The following is a 5,384-nucleotide window of genomic DNA, read 5'->3' on the forward strand; positions in this document are numbered from 1 at the left end:
AAAAAGCAGAAAACAGACAACAGTGATTAATACTATTTTCTCACTAATAATTTGTCTGGATACCCTAAATAATGATAGATGTGGATATATAAAGAGATGTTGGGACAGACAATAATGTGTATAACATTAACTATGAATATTATGTAGTAAAAATAATCAATGCAAGTTTCAGTGAATTTTAGAAAGTGTTGAAGCAACAGGTTTGCTGTTAGGGGGAACTGGTGAGAACGTTGATGTAAACAGAGTAGAAATACTTCTTCAAACAAAAAAGTTCAATTGCTAATCTACAAATGCTTCTCAATTCAAGTGTGGTGCCCATTCAAATTGCATGAACAACCTGCCTATAATTTTATGTCATTCAGCAGGGTTGATTGATTGATCTTGCATATACAATGTAATATTATAGTATCAATTTTGGTAAATTCAAGCAAATACAACCTCTGCTGACATGTCTGCACCATTTACACAAGCTTACGTCAAAAGCAAATACTGAAAGCACTGATTCCATGCACTGACTAAAGATTTTGAAAATATAGCCCTGGCTGACTTATTGTAGAGTGCCAACTGAATGTCCAATGAGTTATGTTCATATCCAAATAATGTACATCATCAAGCTATTTTGGGAAAAACAATGCCAGAAGTAATTGCAACTAGGGATCTTAGTGCATGTTGTTCATATGTATTCAGTCTACTACTTCTACTAACAGTCAGCTAAAGACGAACTACCCAAAAAAGAAAGCAGTGACATGAAATGGACACCAGTGGTTGTGTTTATATTCCTTTCCTTTGATTGAATGACAATATTGACAGTTTAATTTATTGATAAAGGTAGTGGAGCAAATTAGGTTTTGACTTCTCTGAAATATGTTTGACAGAGTTACATTCAAATAAAAGCCTGCCTAATGATTTCATATCACTATGTGAAAAGTGGTAGATGTGTAATGATTTATGTATATTTAAGTTTGATTCACTTATAGAACATTTGGTTAGCTTTGTGCCCAGGGCCTTGTCCCGTTTCATTCTGCCTTGCCCATGTGAATGAAATGGGATTTGACAGCTGCTGCCTCTCTCTCCCCTATTTATTTTGCGGTCCTACCTGTCCTGTACAGTTTATTCAACCAGTGTGAGTTCTAGTACTCATCTTTTTCTTGGCCTATTATATCTGTTATATGCTTTTTTTCATTTATATATACATTTGCCCTGTTGTAGTACACAGTGACATATTTAGACTGAAAATAAAATGCTAACTTGGACTGATACTTAACTTAAAAGTGTGACTGCAGTTACAATAAATATACTTAGTTCAATTTATTTGTAAATGAATGGTAAACTAAAATAGCTTCTGGATAAACAATATTTATCGTTAAAACTTTTTTTAATTGACTACTGTTCAAAACAGTATACATTACAATACGTTGATGGCTTTTCCCACAAGAAGAAGATTGATTTTTAAAATCACTTTAGATTGATTTTGATTTTTAAGATCACGTTTATTCACAAAAGTCAAAATACAAGATAGTCACGTTGACACAAAATCCGAAAGAGATTCATGCAAACAGTAACTCACATTTCAAAAACAAATATGTAGGAACACAATAAAAATATATGTGAATTAAACCAGCCACTGACTGAACAATATCTTCCCCCAACATGGAACGTAAGACACCCTTGAAGTTTGTAAAACTGTCTACATCATTCATAGCTCTGAAATAATTAAAATCAATTCTGATTCCTGCTTTACACATTCCTCTTAAAATGGCTTCTGCACTGCAATCTGACGAACCTACAACCTTTTTCCTCCTGCTTAGATAAATTGCCATCTTTGCTTGGCCCAGAAGAAAGTTTAGAATCTGCCCATTCTTTTTTTTTAAATTCTTCGTGCATTTCAAACCAGTAACATACACCTGCCTGTTGAAAACATGACCGAATGAGTGGTACTCTCTAAAAACAGGAACAGACTGTTGAGTCTCTGACACATCCCACTGTCAACTAACTCTCCAAATATTTTGGCCCACCCAGCGACTTCTAGTCCTCAGTCCAAGACCTACTGCCGAACATATGTACAAAGCAATTTTCATAGTACTGTATTGGTGATTACATGGCTAAATGATGGCTAAATGGTGAATGACATTCTTATGTAGAACATGATCATCGATTGGTGTCAATCATCATCATAATATTTATTTATTTATTCCGTTTATTTTCTTCTTTCCAGACATGTTATCATAATATAATACTTATTGTCAAATCCATATTTAAATCCTTATTCTAAGCTTGACATGAAGGCATCATTATTGTACATAACCAAAAAAAGTTATGATAAGTTAGTTTTCTCAGGCAACCGTGTCTGTGCACCTGCAATAAAATTGACAGGTGACAGAATTTCTTTTGTGCTCATCGGCTGCCAGTTTCAAGACGTGTTAAAATGTGATTTGAAAAAGAAAGATGTCGAAAAATCAGTGAACAACGCCAGAGCATGGTATGGAAGGAGGAGAAAATGATAAACCGATAGACTGTAACGTCATGCTTTGGTAAAGCTGCTTTGGTCAAAGCAGTTGGCAGAAATCAATAAAAGGATGTTTCTAAAAACCATAATGAAGAACTGAAGAAGTCTCTTGGATGAGAGACGAAACATCTTCAAGAACTGTCTTAACTTCCAGTGGATTGATTTAAACAAGCTTAAACAGCTTTGGATAACCATGACCTGGATAACTGAGAACCTACACAGACAATTTGTATGCTATATAGATATTTTAACTGTTACATAGTGCGCACACACATGCACATACATACACCTGGTCTCTCTCTCACACTATATCTCTCCATTTCTCCCCCTCAACAGTCACTCAGTCACACACACATGCACAGAGAGACACACAAACACATGCACACACACTGTGATAAACTTTAACTTTGTGTGACAAAAAATGGCAAGAACATTAGGTGGTAAAAATAAATAAACATTTGGAAAAAAAACAGTTTGATCATAAAAAGTTTAAAAAATGTAAAAAGAAAGAAAAAAAAATAGAAAATTGTCTTGAGTATGACAATTCTTGTTCATGCATAGTTTGTAGTTCATAATGTCCTACTGTGTGTGTTGTGTTTATTCATGCACTTCATGTTCTGAGTTCATAAAAAAAACTTCTGTAAATAGTTCTGACTTTTGTGATTGATTTGAATCTCAATTTTGAGACTGTTCTGTAAATAGTTTTAAAATAAACAATAAATATAGCAACTTCTGATCAATCCATAATCAATTTCAGAATTAAAATATTGTACCAAATTAAGTCCCACCAATTTGTGGTCAAACCCTGCCCATTCCAAGTACATATATGGATACGGATAATTTAGATGGTTGAACAGATACAGATAGTGGTGCACTTGCTCATCCCTACTTTGCACCCAAAAAGAACTCAAGATAGACAAAAAAAGAGAAGAAAGATGCAGTGTTTTCATTCAATTTATCATTGCTGCATTTCTTTTTATTTTACACTCAACTACTGCACAGCCAGATGATTTATTGTCATGTGAAATACAGAATCAACCTTATAACTGCAGCTACAGTAAGATGTAAAAAAAAAGAAAAGAAATATCCGCTTTGTAATGAAGACACTAAGGGGAAAAAAGAGGTTTTTATGGCAATGGTTATTGTTCTTTATCATTGTCGCACAAAACGATTCTCTGACAGGCAACCAGATTTCACAATTAAGGAAGATGAATTGAAGGAAATTCATTAAATATTTTAAATATCATCTCAAACAGAAAAATATAGACCTGACACTAGAATTATATTTTATGAGTTTAGACTGGACTAGGTAACTAATTGTCCAGGTGATTTGAGTAGACTGTGTGGAGTTACAGAATTGTTTTAGGTGTGTGGTAGCACTATTGTAAATGGCACTTTGTTATAAACGTAGAGATTGACAAGGTAGTTTTGCATAAGATATTCAACTGCATAAGTGACGAACATTTCAATGTTAACAAATTAATTCTATTTTACATACAGTCTTATGTAGTATATGCAGCAAGCATCATGCATGCTAGTTACAGCCAAACATAGGCCATCACAGCTGCATTTAACTGATAAGACACTTAAGGAACAAACCTGATGGCAGCATTGAGACCAATGACCAGTTAAAAAGATTGACTGTATAAATCCCATGTGGAGCTTTCCATATCTTAACAGACCAGCGAGAGGGCAATGATTTACAATACAAAAAGCTATGATGGTAGGGTGGGTCTGGTGTGTGTATGTGTGTGTATGTGTATTTGGCTAGCTTGCCAAGCTCAGGATTTTCCATTGTAACACATACTACTTTTTGTGAGTTGAAAAAATATAGCCTGTGCATTGCACATCTGCTGAAGCCTCTCACACAGTCACAGATAAATCAATGAGCCTGCCTGCTCCAGCAATGGTAACTATCCATCCACTCATTCACAAATGTCTGCAAAGTAGTTGCATTGTAATCGATTTGCGACAATATGGGTCTTGCTACTTTCATGTCATGTGGTCACAGCGAAGGCACTCAAATACACTTTAGTCAACACTCTGCATTTTGTCAATTAATAACATAAACATACACATAAACATAAACTTTTTTTGTTGTTTAGTTAGTTTCAGCTGGCAATATGTCACCTCAAATTTGTAGTTTTAATGCAGATGTTCCCAACAGGTCTCTAGCCTGTAGTGGACAGTGAGTGAGAGAGACAGAGAGAGACAGAGCGAGAGATGGAATAAATAACTCTCGCTCCCTGGCACCATTCCCTGAACCAAACCCTCCCACATTCATTTTGTAAAACTTGGGAAAATCTGTTCTCTACTCTGAAAAATTGGGTATTAAAAAGGCATATGCAAACTTTGGTTGAATTATGCACAAACTTTCATGTTCCAAGTTGAAAAAACTTTTTTGTTCTAGTGTTGATACACAATTATTATTTTTTCTGATATTAAGTATAATCTCTCTCAAAAATGAATTAGCAAACATGATTTTAACATTTAGAGTCCCTGGCAAATTAATTTTACTGACTTGGTTTATCCTTGAGCTGATCTTGTGGGTCTTACTCTGTTATAGTTTAATATCTTCACTGTTTTATACAAGTTGTCGTAGAATATCATTACATATGGACTCAAAACCATAGACAAGGGTTAGGGTTACTCTTTAGGTTACAAGAAATATAAAAGCAGATATACAGTACAATGCTACAAACCAAATTAAAGATGAAGGCATGGGCAAGCATAAATTGTACCAATGTCTTGGACTCTTTGTCACACTCAGTTAAAAGCCTTAGTTTTAATGTTTCCAGAGCCCATCTAAAAACCTTTTGGCACTGAGTGGATCTGAGGTACCAGGGCAAGTTATTCCAGAGCCAGGGGGCAGCTGCCC

Source organism: Antennarius striatus, chromosome 15, assembly GCF_040054535.1.
Source record: "Antennarius striatus isolate MH-2024 chromosome 15, ASM4005453v1, whole genome shotgun sequence".
Taxonomy (NCBI): domain Eukaryota; kingdom Metazoa; phylum Chordata; class Actinopteri; order Lophiiformes; family Antennariidae; genus Antennarius; species Antennarius striatus.